Raw genomic sequence first — 26899 nt, forward strand, 5'->3', positions numbered from 1 at the left:
CAGCCACAATATCATGCGGGAATAATCGGGTGGAAAGACTACGAACCTTTTAGTCGAAAAGTAAAATTGGTTTATTGACTGCCGCGAACGTTACAGAGGTTTTATTGTTCTAATCTACGCGTGCCGCTTTTTCGCGCAACCTATATAGCCTCCGTGCGCGGTGACTCATCGCGGGTCACACGTATTTGTTTCAGCGGCTCTGCGATCTCCAATCAAATTTTGTACATTGCTGTTTGTTACCTTTTATGGTCATTTTCGGAGAGCCGCGTGCTTGTGTATGTAAAGTACGTCACGAAAGGCCCACGGAGGGCCGGAGGACGGGGGGACCCGGGTACGTCCCTCCTCCTTGCGTCGGCAGTTTTGTCGCAAGTAATTGTAATTACTTGAATTCGTTTATTGGTGTATCTTAGGAAATAAATGCGTTACAAATTGTAGATTGTGAACATCATTTTCCAACAAATTTCAATTATTGTATTGAAGTATATCTCAGTCTCCACGGCTCTATTTCTTGAAGAGGGGGGTGCTTTAGTTTCAGTTATGCTGATTATCTAACTTCCTTTGTATTACATCTTTGCCATTAATTATTCTTTATTGTAACGCCGGTTAACTTTAACTTCCATTTCTACTTTATTCTATTCATGTAGCAGGATGGAGTCTGAGTTCATTTCCTACTCTTGTTTGTCACTTGGTTAGGGAGTGACTACTCTCATTGCAATGCAGGGAGTTTAATTTTGATGCTTATTTTAGGCTACTTAATCACTGCATTGTGTCATTACACGGCATGGCCTTCCGGTTGTCCTGTCATTGTCGGCGATCCTTTGGTACTATGGGGGGTCAGTGCCATACGGCCTCAAGGAATTTAATTTAATTGATGGGTACCTGGTTCATTGTGCTGCTGATTTCGGGAATTATATGGATTCCAGAAGTTATATGGAGTCGGATTCACACGCCATGGTACGGTGTTTTACTTTCACTCGCTTAATACATTAATCTGGATATGACAGTATAGTATTTTACAGTACTTAAAATCTTATATTTAATTAATTTATATAATTGAATTTTGATTTGAATTTAGTCTATGAGCTCCTTGTGTTGTATCAAGGTGCATCCGGATTCCATTATTTTCCTCCGGACAATTAATCTGCTGATGTCTGGGACTCTGGAGTGAATTTAAACTAGGACTTCTTCGCTAATGGTTTATTTGATTTCATTTGTCAAGATACGGTAATTTCAAATCCAATTTAATTTCAATATTACTTTCAATATATTATAAATATTGTTCCCTCTTGCGAGCGTAGTATGTTCTATTCACCTTCGTTGTTTAATTATCATCTGATGATTGATTGGGATCATGAATGAATGAGTTAGGAAGGGGAGACTTCAACTTTGTAACTTAAATTGAATTTAAATTGAGATTAAGGATTCAAACTTCAAATGCTGAACTATATGGTATGTTCATTATTTTGTCAGGTATAATATACTTCAATCTTAGTTGATTTAGGTTTTACTTTTACTTTTGCTTCGATTTCGTCTTGTGTCCACAATGATGGTATGAAATCAGGTTCTTGCGAATCTGGAGATTCTCGTATTCCTCTTACTAAGTAGAGCAGATTCTTGCGAATCTGGAGATCCAAAGTTTAACGGCTTATCGCCTTATGGTATCTCGCATGCACCGCACCTTCTATTCCCGTTTCTCGTTCCGGATTCAGAATCGGATTAACTGCTGGACCACTCCAGTGGTCTGTGATTTGCAATGCAAGCTATGACTTTTAATCTAATGTATATGTATAATTTATAAGTTACAATTTACAATATACACTATTTTGTACTTACATTATTGTTTATTGGATACGGTTTCAGGCTGATGGCTGGCAATTCGTCCTGCCTTCGCTTGCCTTATTCGCTATCCGCTACACATTGTTCTATTATCACATTAATTTGTTATGCTAATTATCCTTGATAATTTCTGTAAATGCGGTCAAGATTACTACTTCTTCCTTATAGCCATTATATATGTCCTTGTTCTTGTTCTTGGGGGACTTTGTCACGGTCTGTTTACTCCTGCTCTGGCGCCTGTCAGGTGTTTGGCTGTAAATGGAATATAATTACTTTGAACTGAATTGTTTGAACTATTGAATCTTTATTTTAATTTGTTAACCCTTGGCGTGTGTGAACTGCTGCGTTTTCTGCTGCATTGTGTTATAAGATGACTTAGGCGTCGCTATTATGTTGTGTTTGACCATATTCATATACATACTATATGTTATAAATTTTACATTTACTTAATTCGCTTTTGCACAATTTTGTATGTATTGTTTTGCGTTCTTCGCTATCCGTTTTGACATACTTTAGTAGTCAGAGTAAGCAAGCGCAGCAATGTATGTGTTTATATTTTGTTAGTAATTGATGTTTGCGCTCTAACGGATTACTGTTCCCTTTCGGCACTTTTGTTCGATTATCGGTTACTTCGTTACTTCATTACTTCTTAGTTATTACTCAATGCAGCAGAATTCAACGCAGTGTTGTGTGGCTGATTTAATTTGGAGGTTGATTGTGTCTTCTACTATTTACCATTATACTTCCCTAACTAACTTGTCTACTCTCGCTGCTACAGTTGCTTATTTTACTACTCTTTTGCCAATGGCAATTTAACTTCAATTACGATTATTTTATTAACTGATACCTGCATGGCGTGTTTAGATTTCTATTAGCCTTGATGGTATCTAGGAGCGATTTACTTTGAATGGAATGCAAGGAGTTAATTTCCATTAATTTTAACTTTGCATGGTTCACGCTACAAGTTCCACAACTTTAATTTAATTTACTTTGACTGTTTTACTGTGGTCGTTCCTTATTACTGCATTAATGCAACATGGCCCGTCATTCTCTGTTCCGGTAACTGGTAATCTTCTATCTTTCATTATTATTTTGTACTTTCAGTACTTTAGTAATAGGTTTCTCCGGGGATATGCAAGCGGGGTCATGATAATGCTGTATTTTGTGTGACCTGGTAGCATTTACATGATGCATTGCGCTGCATCACTTGTTTGAAATTAAAGTTTAAATTACGTATTCTGATATTTAATATATCGATACTGGGTTGGCGGTATAATGATCTAGGGCGTTATGATGGTTTATGTAAGCTATTTAGCTCGATCTCGGTTGTACATACTAATCCTTATATTCTGTCAAATTTTACACAATTTGCACTCTTCTTACTTGTTATCGCTCTAATCACTAATCTTAATTCTGGGGTATTCAACTGATTGCTTCATGTTTTGAAATTTGATTTGGACTGGTTTCTCGGCAATTATTGACGGATCGCTCATCGTCAGCCGTTTCCACGATTGGGCGTTGTGTGGAGTCAGACTTCCTTTTCCTTTTACGGAATTTCCTTTAAACAGGTTTACAATTGTTATTCTCGTTGGTTTCATTACATATATTTCAGATATTTCATATGCTGATGGTATATTTACCCAGAGTTCGTGTTATTTATTTGAATATCTTGCGGTTTACTTAATTTATATTTCTCTTCTCCTCCCTTATTTATTTCGATGGTCGATTTGGCGACGCGATGACGCCACGTGCTTGGTGTTGGTGGTTGGTGACACTGCTTATGCTTCTTTTGGGAGTGGTGTGTGTGTGTCTGGAGTATGTATGGAACAAGTCATCGAGGGTTGCAGCGTACCAAGACATGGCGCGGTCAACCGGGGAAAGGATTTCCCGGTTCCTGATCGTGGCCGAAGAAGAAGCCCTGTGCTCATATATGCCAGGCGGAACACATAGCGCGATCACCCGTTGAGCAGGAGCTCCGGTTCCTGGTCGTGGCCGAAGAGTAAGCTCCCTGACCTTGCCTAGGGCAGGCTGGTGAAGACACGGTCCGATCACCCGTTCAGCAGGAGCTCCGGTGCCGGTCTGGGTTGAAGACAAATGGCCTGTCCTCGTGGCAGGACAGGTGGGCGTAAGAATGACCTCAGGGATAAGGCACAACATCAGCAACCTACAAGGTGGACGAAGACTGGCACGGTCAACTGTGGAAATATGATGTCCCTGTTCCTGGTCGTGCTGAAGAACAACCCCTGTCCTGGCAAAAGTGCTAGGCAGGCGAAGTGGGGTGGCGATCACGCGGGAAGGCGCGATCCAGGAGGAGGCCCCGTGCCGGTCGTCACTGAAGAAAAACTCCTGCGTGTACTGCTCAGGTTGAAAAAGTCCTACCGCAAGATCGGAGGTGCAGCGGCGTGGATCCGCAATCCCCCATGGTTGCCTAGCGCATGGCAGATTGCGGGAGGACGGAATAACGCGAAAGGCGTTGAATGGCCGAAGCGCCGCTGTGGCTATACGTCGATACACCTGGGATATCCTCAACGGATGAAAGGGTATCGGCGGCCCACGCAGGGGAGAGGTTTTAGTGGGTAGTATATCTAGCCATGGGAGTGCCCTTTCTGGGCTGCCCATTCAGGCCGCCCCTTCTGGGCTATGACCTACTCTTGGGCCAAACCCCACCCACAGGGTTGAGTTGCCAGGTTGCCCCCTTCTGCGGTTGCCTCTTTGGGTTTGCCCTCACCTCACGGGCGCCAGGCAGCCCCTTCAGGACGGATATGAGTCCCACACTGCCCGGGCCCCCTCTAGCCGAATAGTGCGACAAGGATCCCCTTGTTATCCAACCGGCGCGTGCGCAAACGCATTTCTTCTTCCATATTAAACACAAAAAAAAGGGTTAGGGTTAGGTTAGGGTTAGGGTTAGGTTAGAGATAGGGTTAGGTTAGGGTTAGGATTAGGGCCTCGGACCTGGCCACGTGTACTGGCTGGGCGGGGAGCTGATACCCCGACGTGGGGCGTCCCCAGGTGGCGGATAGGGGAATGCTCGCCATGCACTTTTCGGAGTGCATGGAGGGTAGGAGTGAAATAAAATAGCTCCCGCGGACCTAACACCAAGGGAAGGAAAACCCATCAAAACCTCCCCTGTTTGGGGGATAGAATAGAGGCACGGTAACCCCTGCCTGTCGTAGGAGGCGACTAAAAGGGGGGCGCTTGCTGCTGTCGGAGTAGCCTCGCAGATAACCCGGGGCGATGCCGGTGGGATCCTCGGATCCTGGCCGGCAAGGCCTGGGTCGGAGAGGCGAAAAGGTGGCGGCGGCGTCGTTGAGTTCTCCAGGGGCCAGGCTGCGTGGCGGTCTGGTGTGGGTAGCGAACCCAGAGTGCCCTAGCAATTATACCGTAAACCAGTGGTCACGTTTCGCTGGAACGGGCGGCTCGTCTTCATTGACCGGCCCGTGAGGATGACAACCTCTATAAAAAATCCCTAGCCCCAAGCTGCGGTGCGCGGTGAGGAGGGTGCCCCTGGAGTTAGCGCCAGGGGTGGCTGATGGGTGCATCAGTCGGTAGCGGCCAACCCCGGGGTACTTGGCGACCCCCCGGGTGTATCAGCCTTACCCGGGTAAGGCGGCTCTGCCCGGGTGGACCCACGGACCGACCCACTCGTGGGACCAAATATGGAAGACACTGAAAAACAAAACCTATACGGACGGGATGAACTGGCGACGGTAACGGCAAGTGGAAGGACTATGACTATGGATACGGACACAGCGATGGACGTGTACACGAGCACGGAGGGCAACAACAATCTTCCTGTTGCCCCCCGCCCCCAGAGGGCGAAAAGGGGAGGATCCACCTCCCGTGGGAGTAGGCGTTCCTCGGTATCGGGGAGGGGAACTCCTGCCTGCGAAAGCGGGGATGACTCTGATGAGTCTATCGTATCCGCATCCGTTGTCTCGCTCGACAGGCCCACAACCAGGAGGGGAAGACCGCCTACCACCGGCGAGTACGTCGGCATGGCTAAGGCCAAGAAGCGGCTGGTGGAGGCGAAGCGCTAGGAGTTGGAGCTGCGCGCTGAGGAGCGATCTCTGGACCGCTCCCCCCCCCCCCCCCCCCCCCGCCCACCCCTCAAGCAAGAGCAGCATCCCTCTGACAGAGCAGGAGGAGCTGGAGAGGGAGCTCCGCTACGAGCCTATGGCTGCGCTGGCGGCCCAGTCCCTGGAACTCACAGAGGACGTGGAGAGGGTCGCCTCCATCTCGAAGGGCCTGAAGGGCACGTGCCAAAGGTCCCTTCGAGTAGCCGCCCGGCGCATCAGGGCCATCCACGTCGAGATGGCCAAGAGGGGAGCGCTGGACAACGCAGCGGACGAGGTGGCTGAGCTGAGGCCTCAGCTACGCCTCCGCGACGAGCAGCTGGCGAAGCAGGTTGAGCAGATGCTCAACCTTAGTAGAGAGCTCGCGGAGGTGAAAGCTCGCATGGTAGCCGTCGAGGCCCCAATCTTTATGGCCCCAGCTCGTGCGGAGAGGCCCATCAGATCGGCCTCCCCGTTCTTGAAACGAGTGGGGGCAAACAAGAGGAGCCGGCCCGACGAGGGGGCGACCCTGTCAGAACCAGTGGCAGGGCCCTCGTGGATGGAGATGGAACCACCCGCCCCAATCAAGAGCGTGCCCAAGATTAGACGGGTGGAGAAGGTAGACCCTGAGGGAGGGGACATAAGGGTGTGCATAGCCGCCCTGATGCAACAGGTCTCCTCTCTCAGGGAGGAATTCATGGGGGCCCTATCGGCCAAAGGTAGGGAGAACCCGCCCCCAAAGAAGGAGGAGAGGGCTGGAGGGGCTAAGACCGCCCCGAAGCCCAAGCCCAAGGGTGAGCAGCAGGTGAAGGCCACACCCCAGGCGGGAACAAAGGAGTCGCCTCTGGAGGCGAGGATGCGGGGCATCCAGGAAGAGACCCGCCTCGCCGCCCAGGGGGAAACATGGGCAACGGTGGTGGGCCGCAAGGCGAAGAGGTCCCAAAAACAGGAGGGGCCACCACCAACAACCGGCGGACCAGCGGCGAAGAAGGGGCAACAGGAAACTAAGGCGCCCCCCAAGAAAGCGCCTGCCCCCGCCGCGAAAAAGGCGAAGGCTGCCAGGCCGCCGAAGACAGCGGCCGTCACCCTGACCTTGGCACCAGATGCCAAGGTCACGTATGCAGAGGTGATGGCCACCGCCCGCGAAAAGGTCGATCTGAAGACCATCGGTATAACCGAGATCCCATCCCGGCGGGCGGTAACAGGCGGCCTGGTCCTGGAGATTCCAGGAGAGGGGCGGACGGATAAGACGACCGCGTTGAAGGGTTGCCTCCAGGGGGTGTTCCGGGGCACCGAGGTCCGGGTATCTCGCCCAGTCAAAATGGGCGAGGTACGAGTATCCGGTTTGGATGAGTCGATGTCCCCTGCGGAGGTTACAGCCGCCCTTGCGGCTATTGGAGGCTGTACCCCAGCAGAAGTGAAGGTCGGGGAAATTAGGATCTCCCCGGCCAGGCTGGGTACAGTCTGGGCGAGGTGCCCCCTGACGGCGCTCAGCAAGATCGTCGCCTCTGGGAGGATCCTGGTTGGCTGGTCGTCAGCCAGGGTCGAGGCGCTGCCGGCACGGCCTTTGCAGTGCTTCCGCTGCCTCGAGAAAGGCCACGTGAGGCAGCGGTGCACCTGCGAGGTGGACAGGTCCGACCGCTGCTACGTTTGCGGCGAGTCGGGCCATAAGGCCAGCTCGTGCAGTGCCACCCCGCGGTGCCCCCTATGCACAGATTTGGGGCGACCCGCGGGGCACCGGTTGGGGGCAAAGTCGTGTGCCCCCAAATCCCAGAGGCAAAAGAAAAAGGGCGCAAATCAGGGGGGAGTAGCACCCCCCCCCCCCCCCCCCCCCAACAGGCGCGACAGCAGCCAACTGAGGCTGCTGCGCCAAAGAAGAGGAGGGGTGGCAGGTCCGCCACCCCAAGGAGAGGTAAAGCCGCGGAGGCGGCAGCCTCTAAAAAGTAGTGGGGCCCAAAGGGCCCATACTTCAGAGTAATCTGAACCACTCGGCCAGGGCGCAAGACCTATTATTGCACCACCTGGCCGAGTGGAAAGTAGGACTGGCGGTGGCCGCGGAGCCGTACAGGGTCCCCGACAGACACGACTGGTTCGGGGACGAGGTCGGCTCCGTGGCCGTGATTGGCACTGCGTTTTCCCCACCCCCAATACTAATGGATTGGGGGCGGGGCTACGTAGCGGTGCAGTGGGGAGAAATAGCGGTGGTGGGCATGTATTGCCCGCCCAGCCTATCCCTCGCGTTATTCGAAGAGTGCCTAGGCCGGGTGGGAGATGTGATCTCCCGTTGCTACCCCCGGCTGGCACTTGTTCTCGGAGATTTTAGATCTCACGCACAATCGTGGGGGTCCCCGTGGACAGATGCGAGGGGTGAGGCGGTGCTCGACTGGGCGGCGGAAAACGAGTTCCGGTTGCTGAACCGGGGCTCTGTTAGCACCTGCGTACGTGCACAGGGGGAGTCGATAGTCGATCTCTCTTTCGCGACTCCCTCGGCCGTGCGTATGGTGCAGAGTTGGACGGTGGTGGAGGATGCGGAGTCGCTCAGCGACCGCAGATACATCCGCCGCGAATTTCACTCCACCACCAACCGCCGCCCGGCGAGTGGCCCGCCACCGCTGAGATGGGCGCTGAAGAGGCTGGATAGGGACGCGCTGATGGCCGCAGCCCTCGCTGTGACCTGGCCGGAGCAACCGGCCGGGCCGGTCGCGGATATCCGGGAGGAAGTGGTGTGGTTCCGGGGTACGATGAAAGCAATATGCGATGTTGCTATGCCCCGGGCCAAATGCCTCCCCAGACGGGCCGCGTATTGGTGGTCGGGCGAAATCGCCGACATCTGGCGTAACTGTAACGTCGCCCGATGCCAGTGGTAAAGAGCCCGTCGGAGAAGGAACCGCGACCCAGCGAGGGAGGGAACGCTGTACGGGTGTTACAGGGTGCTAGTGGTAACCCTGCAGCAGGCCATCAGAGAGGACAAATCCCGGGCGTGGCAAGAGCTCCTCGGCTCTCTGGAGAAGGATCCGTGGGGGCGCCCTTACAGATGGGCCATGAGTTGTGACGAGGGCGACCACCCCTGCCCCCCGCCGGTCCAAGTCGAATAGACCGACGAAATGGAGGTCACGGAGGAGGAGCTGGCCGGGGCAATCAAACGTATGGCGGCCCGGAACACCGCTCCGGGCCCGGACGGCATCCCCGGCCGAGCCTGGGTATTGGCCCTGCGCGTCCTTGGACCGCGATTGAGGCGCCTCTTCAGCGCCTGTCTGAAGGAGGGGACATTCCCTAGGGAGTGGAAGGTGGGACGACTGGTCCTGCTGAAGAAGGAAGGACGGCCCGCAGAGAGTCCCTCTGCGTACCGGCCCATTGTTTTGCTGGACGAGGTCGGGAAGCTGTTCGAAGCGGTGATAGCTGACCGCCTCGCCCGGCACCTATCCCTGGTGGGCCCTGATCTGGCCGAGTCGCAGTTTGGCTTTAGACAGGGGCGCAGCACCATCGATGCAATTCACTCGCTGCGCTCCTGTTGCGACTCGGCCACGTCCAGGGGCGGGGTGGGGATGGGCGTTTCACTAGACATAGTGAACGCCTTTAACAACCCTGCCCCACGGGACGATAATGGGGGCGCTAAACGATCACAAAGCGCCCCCATACCTGACGAGGATCATAGGGCACTACCTATGGGATAGGTACATTATGTATGTGGGCCGGGACGAACGCATATACACGAGGGGCGTCGAGAGGGGTGTACCCCAAGGGTCCCATTTGGGACCGCCGCTGTGGATCCTGGGGTACAACAAGACTCTGTGGGTCGCCGTCCCGGACGGGGTAAGTGTGCGGTGTTACTGTGACGACACCCACATCTTTGCCACCGACCGGGACTGGAGCAGGACCAGTCGTCTTATGGAGATAGGGGTGGCTGCCGTCGCAGCGACCATCCGGAGACTGGGGCTTCAGTTAGCACCCCACAAAACCGAGGCGATGTGGCATTACTCGCCTCGGCGTGGGGTCGCGCCACCGCCCCAGTCTTGGATCCGGCTAGATGACACAAGAGTCCAGGTGGGCAAGGGCTTCAAGTACTTGGGCCTCCACCTGGACAGCCACTGGTGCTTCGAGGATCATTTCGACCGTCTGGCCCCCCGATTGGAAAGGGCAACAAACGCCCTCGGGCAGATATTGCCCAACATCGGGGGGCCTAGCGAGAAGATTCGCCGCCTCTACACGGGGATCGTGCGGAGTATGGCCCTTTATGGGTCGCCGATATGGGCCCAGGCCCTGATGGCGTCCCGTCGCAGCGAAGCTGTGCTGCGGCGGGTAGAGAGGAAGATGGCCATCAGGGTCGTGAAGGGGTACCGCACGGTCTCCCACGCGGCGGCGATGGCTCTGGCGGGTGTCGTGCCTTTTAAGCACGAGGCGGAGGCCGGCGCCACGTTGTATTGGCGCCTGCGCGGCCACCGCCAGACGGGCGAGGCACCGCCAGAGCCGACGGTCGAGCAGGAGTGGAGGCACCAGGCCCGGCAAAATGCGGAGGCACCAGGACCGGTGGCGCCGCGAGCTCATCCAGAACGGCGCAGCCGGCCGGCGAGCGGTCGGGGCGGTCCTGCCGGTTATCAACAAATGGCGGGATCGCGGCTTCGGAAGGGTCACCTACCGGACCACGCAGATACTCACCGGGCACGGCTGCTTCGGTGACTACCTGTACCGGATAGGTCGCGAGGCGACGGCGATATGCCACCACTGCGGGGCGGGGCGGGACTCCGCACAGCACACACTGCAGCATTGCCCAGTGTTTGCGCGGGCCCGTCACGCCCTGGAGTGCGAGGTGGGCCCTGATCTCTCGCCGGAGGCTGTAGTGAGAGCCATGCTTTCTGGCGAGGATCAGTGGCGGGCGATGACCTCATTCTGTGAGGAGGTCATCGCCCTTAAGGAGGAAGCGGAGCGGGGTCGGGAGAGAGCTGACGCCGCCCGCAGGAGGACGCGCCGTCGGGGTAGGCCTCCTGACGGCACCAACAGCAGCTGAGGCGGACGGGGCGGTGGGCCTGGTATGTATTAGCTTCGTGAAGCTAGTACATACCAGGCCCACCGCCCCCACCGGCAGAAGAGGATGGGGGAGCACCGGCTCCCCCGAAGAGGACTAGGGGGAGGCGCCAGCCTTCCCCAGAAGAGGAGGAGACGGGGAGAGGGATTTGCCCTCTCCCCATCAAAGGATATGGCGGCCCCGCAAGCATGGCAGGGGCCCTGGTCGTCATTGCACGCGGCCCGAGGAGTAGCCGGCGTCGGGTGTGGCCCCCGACGTCGGCGGAGTTGGCACGTATGGGGGAGGGTCAAAGGTTACACCCTCCCCCGAGATGGGGCGCAGCCGCGCCAAGGGCGGGAGGGTCCCGGAGTGTTCGTAAGAGGTCCCGGGGCCCTCCCTGCAGCCCAGTGCCGGTCACCGTGGAGGTTTTAGTGGGTAGAAACACCACACTACCTCCTACCCCTCCCCAGGGGAGCGGGAGGGGTCTTAGGAAGATTTCCTCCACGTATGAGAAAAAAAAAAAAAGGTTGACTTCTTGATTATTGATTCGTCGCCTGTACATCCTTGGATATTCATTGGACATTTTGATGTTCTTCTTTGATATTCTTTAATTCAATTTATTCATGACGTCTCTCTCTGGTAATGGTATGGCTCTCTCGTGATAGTGTAATGCTGTGCTGAGTGTAGGAATTTAATATTCATGTTATCGGGATGGGCTATTCCTGTTATTTTATAGTATGTGATTGCAGTTACCTTACCTTGTTTCCTCTCTTTTCTTTTCTTCTCTTCCTTTTGAGTTGCAATTCAGCTCTCTTAATTGATAATTTGTCCCTTTTAGCGAGTCCTTGCATGCTGGTTTTGACATTTTGTGGCTCTGACACATTAGGGTTATGTTAGGGTTATGCTTCTGTAAATAATTGTATCCGTCATCTCATCTCTGAATTTGACTTTTCTATGGTTTATCCTACTTTACCTTACCCATACTTGCTGGTGTTCTGTTGTTCGCTGTTCCTTGATTCATTCATTCATTCATTCATTCATTCATTCATTCATTCATTCATTCATCATTCATTCATTTATCATTGTCTTCTTGAATTGCTAGTTTACTTTCCATCTTTTCTATTGATGTAACTTTGTGAAACTTGTAGTTGTAATTCTATTCTTTACAATGCCCTGTGTCTGTTGGCATGGTGTAAAGTTTCTGTAGTTCAATGATTGTTTCAATGAATGTTTTAATACTGCATTTGTTTGACTATGCTTTTGTTAAGGTTATAAATTAATACTACAGTTAGGTTAAGATTTAATTTTATTCATTAATTTCGCTTAGTTTAAGAATCCCGCTCGACAAATTAACTCGTCCGTTAATGACGTCACAATCCTTCGATCCTGGCGCCACGCGTGATCGCGGTGCCTGTAGGTGATCGATAGATCACTTCTGTTCAAAACATCGAACGCAATACACGTGTTTCTCTTAATTCAAACAACGCGCTTATCGCTTGCACAAATACTCAACGACATATTCGCTTCGCCTTCAACGTATCGCCGGGAAGTTAAACATTTATCGAAACTTCCATCGCGGAAGCGGAGTTAATAAAAGTGAGTACTGTTATCATTGAGTGACGAATTTTGATTCTTTATTAAACTTCCACGATCTTCCTGCATATCCTTGTCAGGATAGTTCCGGCGAAATTTAAAATAGCGTTACGCTCAAAACAGCGTTATTATAAGGTGCGCTTTTGTCACACTCATGGCTATTACGCATGTTTGCGACCTGTCTCACTGTAGGGATCACACAATTTATTCAATTTAGTCTACGTTAACTCACACTCAGCTATTTATATTACTGCATTATAATATTATTGGCATTATTGGCAACTTCCTTTACAAATATAATATAATATTTTGCTTATTAATGGTAATTAACAAATTATTAGGATTGAATGAATAAGTTGGCTAAATAAATTTATTCTTATTATTAATTGATGATACGCTATTTCAATGGGATGAATGATTTGTTAGTTTATTTGTTTGTTAGTTACATTTGGACGTTTTGGCCTTGTTCGTTGCATTATTGCATTATTTTATTTTATTTTATCTTATTTATTTTATTTATTTTGCTTAATAAGCTGGGTTGCTGGGTTCACTTTTTACCAGATATTATTGCTTTGCCTTCGTATTTTATTGATAAATTGAATGAATTGGCTGATTCAACCTTCTTGGTGGTCCTGCATAATGCATGTATTTATAATTAATTATAATTATGGTTCAACCGTTTATACATATAAATATTGATTTATATTTCATTATTTTCATTATTCATCTATTTATTTCATGTGTTTATCTGTCGTATCGATGTAATTTGTCGGGGTTGTCTGCAAACGGTACGGCAGTATAATGTTTAAATTTTGCGATTTATTTTATTGACCGCGTTTGTCATGTTATTTACTATGTCATGCATTATGTCGGGCTCACATTTCATATTATCTTTCTATTAGTCGTCTTGTTGTCCTGATCCGATTTTGGATCATTTATTTCATTTTATTAATTCATATTATTTGACTGTGTGTTGTTTGATGCTTGATTGGTTCCACGGGACTTTCCTGACTATATGCGTTTGATATTGATTTGCTTTGGTTAAGGGTCTTATTTTATTTGTTTATTCGGCCTCTCATTCCTTGGCGGTTGTTGTTTTCCTTTATCTTCGTTGTTTTTGTATAATTTGTTTCTCTGCGACGTGATAATGCAGTAACACAGTGCGTCCTGCAATCTGCGCAATCTGCGGGGCTTATTCGGGTTGATTATTTTCCTAATTATTCTATTGACTTACATTTTGTCAAGCAACTTTATGCGTTTTAATTATAATTATATTCTATCTTATTTATTTTATCACAAACTTATATGATGTTTATATATATAATATATTTATAATCATAATATTGACTTATTTCTTTATATATTAATTATTTAATTCCTGATGTTGGCCCGTCTGGAAGTTTATCTCTGATCCCTTGATTTAGCATAATTATCTTTTCGTTTATAGTATTGTATACCAGACTTATCTTTGATGGTAAGTCTGATGGTAAGTACGGTTTCCTAGCATTGCGCGGCAGCACGATGGACAGTTCTGCAGTCGGTAACTGTGTAACAGGTAACTGGCGCGTGGTAGGTAACTACTACGCGGCAGATAATTTGGCTGTGGATGGCCGTTACGGAGTAAGCGGCCGAGTATCATTGTTTGGTAAACGGAGTACTTGTTGCTGATAATATCTTTGGTGCTGCGGTTGATTACCAACTAGGCGTAGCTTGCGGCTTATGGTCATCTTTTGTAGGTACATTATTTTGGTTTTGGTCATTTTGACTTGTTCAAACTGTTTTGATTATGCATTATCGCTTATGAGCACTTATATATTCTTTATAATTACTTAATTACTTAATTTGATGGTTTGATGGATAATTTGACGGTTGATAACCATTATGGAGTGAACTAGGGAATTTTATGAACACTAGGTTCTATCTCTATATGTTTTATGATTTATGGTCTCGCTCTAGCTCTTTTACTTGGCCCGGTTTTCAGTCTTAGGTGACATAGTTTTCGGTGACGCGTGTTTACTCTTCTGTAACATCCCGCAGGAAGAAGGATAAATAAAAAGCCATCATTATTAATTATTAAAATATATATTTATTTTTTTTTAGTTTTTATACAATCAAAGTTGTAACACTTCGTTTTTTTATTATTGTATTAACATGTTTCAGATTGACAATTATATTCATATTTAACAAATAGGAAAAGAATGTTGTATTTAATTATATTTATACTGAACAAAATTTATACTCAAAAATATACATCGATAATTACCGCGTCGATAAAAGATCGACGTAGGACACATAGAAAGAGATAGGAATAGAGCGCAGAATAAAGAGAGATAGCACTACGCATAGACAGAGACAGCGATACGCGCGGGTGGGTTCGAAATAAATGGAAACTGTTTAACTAAATGAAACTGGTTTAATCGTGAATGAAAATCAGATAATTGCCAAAATTATGAGTTCAATAATTTAGAAATTCCGTTAAATTGAAAATTACCAGTTTTGCAAAAATGTGTACAAGTGTAAAGATGCTTAAGATTAGTTAACAAGGTATATATATATATATATATATATGAATATAGAACACTCTGATATCACATTTGAAGCATTAGACTAGTATACCGGTCGCGTGACTCGATTATTACGATTTCGTTTCCTATGTTTAGCTGAAAAACCGGCGGTTTCCGCCCGCGGTACACCTTAGCCTGAGAAATTCTCGTAACTCCCGAGGGAGCTGGACTAAGGTGCCCTTTGGATGATGGAAAGAAATTGGATTTCGAAATTGTAATAAACGGAAAATAATATTTAATATTGAATGATATCGATACCTCGTACGGTGGAACGATCTGACCTGAGGAATTCTCGTAACCCTGAAGGGCTGGACCAGATCGCCCGTTTTGCCAGTCAATGAACGTCGTGATCGAAAAACGTAATTGAAACGACTTACCGTTACGCTGTATAATGCGAAACAAGATTATAATATTCGTTATCTAAATTTCTCTGTATTCGCCTGATGATCTGGAACACCAAAGAAACGGTAAGACGTTGATCACTGCACTTGTCGCGGCGGAAATGAATTAAAACGGACGAGTACGTCGACGAGAGACAAACGAATAACGATTTACGCTTAATTACAATTTATTACGAAAACGATCAATATATGATTTACGCGGAGTGAAGTTAATACGAAATTACTACGCGAGCAAACGATTTAAAATCAGAAAGAAAAGATAGAAATTTAGGGAGAGAGAAGATTTTACGTGCGCGTCTATGAGTCCTTATCCAGAATTCCGATTATTTTAACTCGCACGGCACTCTGCCTCGCTACGCGGAGGACTTTACTGCAGAGAAAATATCGCGAACTTCCAAATAACTCTGTCTCTCGGACACACGGGCTCCCGATCACGTACTTACGATTGATCGATCAAGAGTAACAAATTTCGTGCGCGATCGACGGCCGAAGGGCCCGTCGCGCGAACATCGTCCTTGGAGGGGACGGTTTGGCGAATCGTAGCCCATTTTCGGAAGTGTCGCGTGCCCGGTGATTGGCTAAGACGCGCGAGCTAGACGAAGATCTTTTATCCCCTTTCCTTGGTGTTCCTTCCTTTTTTCATTCGTCGCCATGATAGTCTCAACGGTTTTCAGAAACTACGCAGTATTTCTCTTTATACATATAATTAATTAACGACATTTATTCGAGATATAACTATTAGTTTAGTTGGAATGCAATTTGAGATTTGATATTGAAATATAGATGAAATCGAAATATCGGGTCTGATAGGAAACCGTCATCCGTATATCATGATCAAAATTATTCATTCCCGATTGCAAAAAGACAGTATGATTTAATATATTTAAAAGCGGATGACGCGCTTACGGTGGTTGTAACGCCGTGGCGAATTATGCAATTTATCGCACATTAAAACTATCGCCTCGATGTATTCGGCATTTCGCATTTTATGAATTTTAAACAATTCTAAATCTGGCGAACGTTCCTTCGAAAACGTTCCTTTGTTCAAAATTTGCCGTTATCGCTAGGCAGTTCTTAGAATTTCGATACAATAGTGTTTATTGCTTCGAACGACCCTTGATTTTCGAACGGCGGTCGAACGTTCGCGACGTTCGCTTTCGTAAGGGTTCTCAATTCTTACTTTCATTGTTTAAATTTGTTTCATCCATCCACTCTCTCATACTATTGTTACAATCAGGTAAAGATGATCCTTGTTGGACCGGCTGACGCTTTGTGCAACAGAGTGAGAAAGAGGTTTCTAACAAAAGAGTTATTACGATTTTCCCGTTTCTACGCAGTTACCAAGGGAAATTCCCGAAATGCGAAGCACTGGCTAACTGCGTAGCGCTGGTGTTATTGCTACGGCTCTCTCTCTCTCTCACTCTCGAGCTAACTCGAGTTTTTGTGCGTATTACTATCTTATTACAATGGCTGGCGACAATAGTTTCAAGGAGGGTCACGTAAATTATTAAAAGTAGAAAATAGAAACGGCCTTTCCTCGTGTACCTCGCATGAGAAATTCTCGTAACCCTCGAAAGAGCTTGACAAGATACACGATTCCAGGGTAGAGCAGGTAAAGAAGAGAAAGCGATAGAGGAAGTCAAAAATAGAAAAGAATTAAACTCAAACTCTTCCCTGTACATCCCTGCATGAGAAATTCTCGTAACCTCGAAAGGCTTGACAAAAATGTACAAGGTTGAGGAGGAATGGAAAGGTTGGCGGAAAACCGAAACACCCGCCTGTACGCCCCTTACATGAGGAATTCTCGTAACCCAAAAGGGCTTGATAAGGGACGCCAGGCGGATAAATTTCAAATTTTCCGCCGGGACGTAACACCCGACAATCGAACAATTTATTTGAATAATTTTATTTTATAAATTCAAGTTATAGATTTAGAATTTTCATAATCGTATGTAGAGACGCGTTCACTAATCAATTAATTTTTCCTTTGTATTTTATTTTAGGTCAAACTGTTTTGTAATTACTAATCTGAATTTTCTTTTATTGTATTTTATTTTAGCACAAACGCGATTGTTATTCTTTTCTTTGTATTTTTTTTTTATACAGGGCGCACTCACTGTACTTAACTAATATAATTATTTTCTTTTGTATTTCAAGAACAGGGCGCAACATTTGTACATTGATTACATTAATTCTTTATATTATCTTCATCACCTTTTTATATTGTATAGTTTATTTACACTCCCCTTGCGGGCTTGTGTGGCGCTTTTAACAGGAGCGTTCCCCAACCTTACAAAAAATTTTTCCGCCTAACAATGTGAGCAATCTCTTTTACACACTTTTGCACGCCCTTGATACACACATACTCCCTTTTCTATCCTCCTCCCTTTCCTTACCCCTTTCCTATTTCCCTACCCTATGTTTTTTCCTTATTCCGGTGATCATCCATCTGTCTGAGTCACTTTAACTTAAAATAAACTGCTATTTTATCAATTTTACAATATATAAAACTATAAAAATATAGAATATAAATCAATATAATGAAATTATGAAACATAACTTATAACAGCTATCCTAACTCTACCAAAAATCTATGTCTAACCAATAGATCTATGAGTAAGAATGCAGTATGATAATAGAAGTCTAAAAACTAAAATAAATTAAGCTTATATGTAATACTAAAATAAAACACAACAATCAGCCTCCTCCCTTACCTACCCCCGCCTATCCCATACTGCTTTCTTACCCATATTCTTTTACTCCTTGTTCACTCCTCTGAATATATTTAACGCTCCATCTTTCTCACAACTTTTATCCCCTACCTCCCACTAAGATACGCTATCTATAATACTACAACCGCACTTAACTTGCCACAGCCTGTGTTTTGTACTGCTTCAGTCATATAAAAAACACGCCTCCCCTGTCTAGTCAATCTATACTGGCACTTTAATTCTATTGCACTCCCTAACGGCCCTGTCCCTTACCCCCTGCGCTCCTTTCCCCCTCCCAAACTTCTTTGCTTTTCTGGTCCTTCTCCTTTGCCTTTTCCTCTTCTTTCCTGCTTCCCTCAGTCCTCTTCCCTTGTCTTCGGTCCTTCTTCTTTATTTCCTGTCCCTCTGTCTGCTGGCTTCCCATTTTTCTGCCCTCTCGTTCCATTTCCATTCTTCTCCCTCTATCCATATTCTTCTATTATTAAATTCCACCCAGTTCCCCTTTCTTCTTTCTTCTCTCGCCTTTTCTTTTATCCTCCACTTCATCCTTCTCTCTTCTTTTGACAGGTCCTCGTCAACCGCAACCCTCCATCTGTCCCAGATCCCATTTTTTGTCCATACCATTTCCTTTTTGCGATCTTCATCCTCCAGTTCTGTCAGCACTATATTTCTCCTCCCTTCTCCCACCCTTTCTGTTGCTCTTTTTATTACTACCTCTTGTCCCAGTTCTTTTTCTAATATCTTTTTGATATATTTCAATCTTTCTTCTAAGTTCTTTCCCTCTACCCCCTTCCAAATCAAACTTCTTTTTCTCCTTTCCTTTCTTATTTCTTCTATTCTTTCCTCCCATATCTTTTCCCACTCTTCTTTTCTTCTCATTGTTCCTTCTGTTTCCATTCTTCTCCTCCACTCTTTTTCTCCTTCCAGCTCGTCGACATCTCCCTCTGACCTTCTTCTCCATTTCTCCTTTGCTTCTTCTATTGTTTCTCTTCCATTCTTCTCTTTTTCTTCCTCTCCGCCACTATTTCTTTCCTTCTCTACTTCTTGCACTTCTATCTCCTCCTCTTTGCTAGCTTCTTCCCTCTCACTTTTTACTGCATTTTCGTTCACCTCAATCTGGTTTTCACATCCTCCTCCTTCTGCTTCATCTTCTTCTTCTTCTCTCTTGCCTTCTTCTTCCTCCAATCCTCTTCTCCTCTTCTCTATTTCTTCTACGCTCTCCTGCTTTTCCTTCCCTTCTCTCTTTATTCCTCTTTCCAGCCTCCAATCTTTTATTTCTTCTCTCAGTCTCCTTACTTCTTCTCTAATTCCTCTCAGCTCCCTCAGTACTTCCTCTTGGCTCTCCATATCGTTATCCTTTCTTCCCTTCAGTAACTCCCCTTCCCTCCTTATTAAACTTGTTTTATTTTTTTTTTATCTTTTCTCTTTTCTTTCCTTTTTCCTTTTTTAATCTTTTTCTTCCTTTCCCCTTTGTCCAACTTCGTCAATGTCCTGGATTGCTCTTTACCCTTGCTTTATGCTCAGCACGTGCTTCCTCTCGTACCACGCACTTTTCCCGTCTTGCCAACCCATCTTTTCTTGTGTTGCCACTACATCTTTTCTTACCCCACTTGGTTTTCCAGTGGTGCCAACCTTGTCTTTTCCAGTTCTTATGTTTCTACTGCTTAATATGCTCCCCTCTTCTCCTTTCCCTTTCTTCCTCTTCCTTTGCTTGCTCTTATCGTGAACTTCCTTACCGATCTTCCTTCCTTCCCTGTCTGTCTCTTTCTTCTTTCTTTTATTTCCTACGTCGTCTGTTGTTCCTTTTCTGTCCTTCTTTCTTAGCATCATTAGCCGTTATCTTCTCTCTGTTTCTCACTCCGCGTCTCTTCTCCTTCCCCAGTTCCCGCCCTGTATTTCTCTAACTGTTTCATCCATTCTTCTCCTTCCCCCCTTCCTCCCAGCAGCTCTCTCACTCTCTCTTGCCATCCTTCTTTTCTTTCTTCTCCTCCGACAGCACACCTTTCCCATATGTGCTCCCATGTTTCTTCTTCCCAGCCACATAATCTACATTTCCTGTCCTCTTCTTTTCCCTAGTATTTTGCCTCATTTACCTCGTTTCCCAATCTAAATTTGGCTACTCTTCTCCATCTTTCCTCCTTCCATCCTTTTTCCAGATAGCTCGGTATTCCTGGCTCTATAATGACCTTATACCACCTGTTATACCTCGATTCCGTTATCTTTTCCCACCTCTCTCCCTCTTGCATCTGCTTGTCTCTTTCTTCAAGCTCTTCGTAGCCCATCTCTCCATTACTTCTTTTCTCCTCCAGTTTCTCTAATTTCAGTCCCCTCTCTTCGAAGAACTTCTTCCTTTCTTCTTCCCATTTACTACCCTCACCCCTCCTCGTTTCATTTCCAATTACTTGGACCCAGCAGCTCTTCGCCAGTTCTCCCCCCCGTCCTTCCCATAGCTTTCTTTCGTAATCCCATGCCCTCTTTCCGGTTCTCATTCTCATTTTCCATCTTTTCAGTTCTTCTCTTAGTAGATAACCTGGCGTCCGCCAGTCCACTCCTAATGTCCATCTCAGGAATCTCTCGTGTACCCTCTCTACCTCCCGCCGCTCTCTCCATCCCCATATTTCCGCTCCGTATGCTATGATCGTCCATACTAGCTTATCCCATAGCCAAATTCTTCTTTTCCAGTTTTTTCCGAATCTTCTTTTTCCTATCCCCCGTACTTGTCTCATCGCGATTCCTGCCTTCTTGATTCTGTCTTTTACCTGTAATTCGCTGCCTCCGTTTCTCCTGAATACATACCCCAGGTATTTGAACTGTTCTACCTCTTCTATTTTCTTTCCTTTCCACCACCATTCCACTTTCTTCCATCTTCCCGCTCCTTTTCTGAATCTCATTATTTTCGATTTCTCCTGATTCAATTCCAGTCTCTTTTCATCCAGGTACCTCTCTAGTCTCCCTATCAGCACCCTCATATCCCCTTCCTCCTCCGTCAAAACTACCACGTCATCCGCGTAAGCCAGAGTGTATATCTTCCTTCCTCCGATCTTTATCCCTCCTCCGCCTCCCTTTTTCATCTTCTCCTCCATGTCTGCCGTCAGCAGGTTGTACAGCAGTGGACTTAGTGGACACCCTTGCCTTACTCCTCTTGCCGTCCAGAATGGTTCTGTTGTCCCTTCGCCTGTCCTTACCCTGCTTCTGGTCTCCCTCAAGATCTCTTTTATCCTTTTTCTTAACCCTTCCCTTACTCCCCTTTCTCTTAGAGCCTCCATCAGGACTCCTCTATCCACTGAGTCAAAAGCTGCCCTCAGGTCTATGAACAAAGCTATCACTTTCCCTTTTGCCCTCTTTATCTGTCTGTTTACCAGATAGTTTAATACGTAGATATTGTCCGTTGTTCCCATCCCTCTTCTAAATCCCGTTTGGTTTTCCGGCAGCATTCTCTTTTCCTCTACTTCCTCTCTCAGCCTTTCAGTCAGGACCGCTGCATATATCTTGTATAGCGTGGGCATTAATGTCACCCCCCTGTAGTCGGATGCCTGTTTCCCATCTCCTTTTTTCTTTATGGGTGCGATTATCCCTTCCTTCCATCCTTCCGGCCATCCCTCACCTCTCCACACCCTGTTGCATATTTTCCACGCCCAATCCACTACTTCTTCTCCATCGTATTTCCACACTTCATTGGGGATCTCGTCTCCCCCTGTTGCTTTTCGGTCCTTTAGTTTCGCCACCGCTTTTCTTATATCCATTTCCTCGTCCTCTTCTCGTTCTCTTTCTCCTCCCATTACTACCTTGTCCTCTGACCCGCCTAGTAGGTTAACGAAATGTTTTCTCCAGTCCTCCTCTTTTATCCCCGTTTTCACTCTCCCCCCTCTTTTCCTCTCCCTATTTATTATCTTCCACACCTCGCCTTCTGTTCTTGCTTCTTCCACCTCCTTTTCAAAACTCTCGTTTACTTTTTCCTTTTTTGTTCCGCATAGTCTTTTGTATTCCTTTTTCGCTTCTCTATAATTTACTGCCTCGGCCCTCCCTTTCCTCCACTCTCTCAGCACCTTTCTCACTTCTTTCTTTTTCTGCCTACATTCTTCGTCCCACCACCCTTTTTTCATGCGCGTTTTTGTTTCCTCCCTTCCTCTCTCAAGCCCCTTCCTAAACTCCTCTAACATTGTCTCCATGTCCTCTTCTAATTTTCCTTTCCTCATCTCTCTCCACACAATTTCCTTTTTAAACCTTTCTCTTCCCTTCTCCGACCAGTTTCCTTTCGCCACTGGTCTTTTTTTCTCCCCTTCTTCTTCCTTCCTCACTCTCTCCCCTTCCAGCTTCAGTATCATTGGGTGGTGGTCTGAATCAACTCTGTCCCCTATCTCCATTCTTTTGATTCTCTCCTTCCCCTCTCCCTCTGCTATTACGTAATCTATCACTGTGCTTCCCCTTGCTCCCGTGTACGTGAACTCTCCTTCTTCATCCCCTCTCATATTTCCATTCAAAATTTCCCAACCTGTTCCTCTTAGTGCCTCTAGCATGACTCTCCCCTCCGCATTTTGCTTTTTGTCCTTTGATTTTCTCTCTCCCTCTTCCTCCTCCTCCCCCCACAACATCCCTCCTCCCCCTTCTTCCCCTGTTCTCGCATTGAAATCTCCTCCTATTATTGTTATTCTTTCTTCCCCCACGCCTTCCATTCTTGTCCTGAGTTCCTCCATTTTTTCCTCTATATCCGCGTTCACGTATACCCCCACTACCCTCCATTTTTCTTCCCCTCTCTTGAATTCTGCTGTCATTATTCCTGTCTTTTTCCCTTCCTTTATTATCCTTCCTTCTTTTCCCATCAGGTGTTCCTTCACCCCTATCATCATTCCTCCCATTGCCCTTCCTTTTTTATTTTTCCTTTCTGCCAGCTGTGCTTCCCATCTATAGCCTTTTGGCAGCCACCCTTCTATCTTCTCCCATCCTTTCTTCTCAAGCCAGGTCTCCATTAAGACTACGGCGTCCCACTGCATAATCGTATTCCAGAAGTCTTCATCTTTATTTCTGATTCCCGCGCAGTTCCAAAACCCTATTTCCCACCACTCCTTTTCTTCCCCTATTCTTTCATTCATTTCTTTTCCTTTCTCTCTTTTCTCCTCTTCTACCCTTCCTCCCCCCTCTTCTTCCTCTTCAGCTTCTTTTCTTTTCCTATCCCTTTTATCCCTGTTTCCCCTTCTTTCCCCTTTTTCTTCTTCCCCCACTTTTCCCACTCGCTCTCCCCTTTTATCCCTCATATTTCTTCCCCCACGTTGCTCGACCCCCTCTGCATTTCATACCATCCTCTCCCTTGTCCGTCCTTCAGACGCTCACTACCCTCCTCCCACCTCCACCATTTCCCTTCTATTCTGATTCTTCCATGATCCACCCATACGTTCTTTCCTTTTTCTCTTTCCTCCTTTGCTATCCTTCTTAGCTTCCATTGTATCCTCCTTTCTTTCCATGTCAAGTCCTCTTCAATTCTCTCCTCCCTGCCTTTCAGTACTTTCTTTTTCATCATCACGCTTCTTTTCTGCTCTACTGTCTTCAATTTTATTTGAACCATGTTTATCTCTTTTCCCCCCTCCCCAAATCCTGCTGCTTTCACCTCCTGCACCGCGTCCTGTACTCCAATTGCTTTCATTATCTCTTCTGTTTTCTCCCTCATCTCCTCCCTCCTTATTCTCACCCCTTTAATTATTATGTTTTTTCTCTTTTCTTCTTTTTCCTTCCGCTCCCACCTGCCCTCTAATTCTCTCAATTTTTCCATAATTGTATCTTCCTCCTTCCCTGCCCTCCTTTCCTCCCTTGTTCCCCGTTCCATTTTTTGAATTTTCTCCTCTAGTTTACTCCATTTGTCATTCTCTTTTTCCTCTCTTTCCAACTCTTCCACCTTTTTTCTGAGCCCTTCCACTTTCTCTTCTAGCTCCCTCCTCTGTACCATCCACCTATCCTCTCTCTTTTTGATTTCTTCCTTTAGATTACCTATTTCTTTCTCTATTTCCTTTTTCACTCCCGCTATCCCTTCCCTCATTTCTCTTCCCTGGTTCCTTGCGCTTTCTTCTATTTTCTTGCTCAGCCCTTCCCCCAACTCTTTGATCATCCTCTTTATCTGTCCAATTCCACTTCCTTCTTCCACCCGTTCTTTCTTCTTCTCCGGCGATCTTCCTACTAAACTGCTCGCTCTGAATATCCATCCTTCTACTTGCGGGTCACACTCTCCTCCTTCTTCTCTTCCCTCCTCCTCCTCCGCTTCTGTTTCTCTCTTCCTTTTCCAGATTTCTTCTATGCTCGTCATGTTTCCCATGCTTATGCTCCTTTCTTTTTTCAGTGCCGCCACATTGGTCGGTCTTCCTCTTTTCCCGCCTTTATCAGCTTTTCCTGGGTCATCCCTCCCTTCCTCGATTTTTTTCTTTTCTTTTGCTTCCTCTGTTCTGCCCGCCATAATCCCCCTTTCCTCTTTCGTCTATCTCTTCCTTACCAACCGGGGCTACTTCTGTGTTACCTGTTTCCCACCTGTCCCCCAGGTGTCTCCCTCCGTTCCCTCTTCCCTCCCTTCGCGCTCTTTCCCGGCCTTTTCTCCTCCTAACCTCACTTCCACTGATTCTTCTTATCACTGCTTTTCTTCTTACTTCTTTTCTTTATTGCTGCCCTGATCTATCACTCTTTTCCTTTCCTTTATACTCCCACTTTCTGTTGCCCCTAAACCTTATCTTCCTCACAATTACTGACTTTTTCACTCTCTACTCACTCCAGCTATCACGACACACGTTCTCCCATCACCTTTTTATATAACTCAAATAATTACTTACCTTTTCTTTTTATATACATATTATAAACAAACACAACACATTTTTCTTGAATAAACACATTACGATTTTTGAGAAAGGAATTAACGTTGGATTTCACTCCTTTACCGCGCACCACCCGAACCTACGATCCCTTCATTATATAATTATTTACGAGTCGCCTTCTTATAGGGAACCGCTCTCCCTACGCGTCGGTGCAGTAGCGTACTCGTGATAATAATTCCGGGACGTTACACATAGATTGAGAAAAAATTTGGTGACAGCGGTGGGATTGGTCAAATCATTGTAACAGATAGGTCGAGCCACTGTAACAGGTAGAATCCGTCGAGTCATTCTTCATGATAGTTCGGGTCATTCGAGTTTTCTGTTCGACAGAGTGGTAAAAGAATATAATTCTTAGCGGACGTTAATACCTTTCTTAAAACAAATTAGAAAATAAGTATAAGCGTAATTAATTAAGTAAATACTAATAAATAAATAAAAAAAAGGAAAAAAACAACAAAAAAAAACAATATTGAAATAAACAAAAGAAAAAAAAATATAGATAAGAAAAAAGAAGGAAAAAAAATACGTAAAAAAATTAAAAAAAACCATATATATAAGTATACTATATGTATATATATCGATTACTTTAACTCGAGAAAATCAAGGTACTAATTATCAAACATTTTCAGCTAGTTGTTAAAGATGTAGTGAAAAACATTACGATTTTTGAGGAATTGTGTAAAAAATGTAGAGGTATCGTTTCTTTCTTTCATCGATCTACTACCGCACGGGTAAAACTTGTGAAAGCACAAGAGATGCATTGCCCAGGTAAAGTTCCACTTCAGCTTATTGGAGATGTAGACACCCGCTGGAATTCACAACATATTATGCTGAAACGTTTAATGCAACTTAGGCTTCCTTTAAGTATTATTCTTTCTGAACAAGGAATGCCTGATAATTTAACAAGTCGAGAGTGGGAGATATTAAATTACTATGTCGAAGTATTGGAACCATTTATAGAAGTTACCGAAATAATGAGTGCTGAAAAATATCCAACTTTTCTACGGTATTTGTCGATAATAATTGGCATAGAAAAAACAATACAATCCATTTCGACAGAGCATTCTAATGAGTTATTTCAATATTTCGTTACAAATATAATGACAATTTTTAAACAAAGGTTCGAGTTTGTTTATACTTGTGAGCCTATTATTCTTGGAATGCTCATTGATCCACGTGTAAAAAATCGTCTGTTAAATGATGTACAGAAAAGAATGGCATTCGATATTTTATTAAATAAAATATCCTTGTTTTGTAATAACGAAGAAAGAGAAATAGAAAGATCATCTGCAAATGAATTTACAGCGAATGAAAGCATTACAGGTAATATCACAATAATATCGTAATATCATAACAATACATATATACATACTAGATAAATTTGGCGATTGTGGATGTAATTATATAAAGAAGTTTATGATCGAATTTGGCACTTCAAATTCGTACAAACACCTCGGTCGATAACACGGGTCGATAATCCCGTCGTCACCGAACAAGTAAACGGAATCGCTGTTGCGCTGTTTAACCACCGATCCGAGTGCTCGCCAATATTAAAACTCCAAAATTCGAACCGTTAGAGCATTAATGCGAAAGCAATTCAGAGCGATTATTAAGCGACAACAGCGACCAAGATCTTTTCTTTACTCGAGTTTCGAGCAATCTCAAATTCAATTCAGTGCTTTGCACCGCGAATTCTTAGATCGTGTAATCCTAAGTTAAAACCAAAGGTGATTTTTGTAGTGTTTAATTTACGACTCATTGTGTAAAAATTATCAGTAATACACAATTACCGCTAAGCTGTGTCGTTCATCTTCTCCTCGACGCCCACGTCTTTGAAAAGACGGAATCCACGCCATCCCAACAATTCCAATTCTCGCCGAGAACAAATTTGG

The sequence above is a fragment of the Osmia lignaria genome, chromosome 11 (genome assembly GCF_051020975.1).
Source record: "Osmia lignaria lignaria isolate PbOS001 chromosome 11, iyOsmLign1, whole genome shotgun sequence".
NCBI lineage: Eukaryota > Metazoa > Arthropoda > Insecta > Hymenoptera > Megachilidae > Osmia > Osmia lignaria.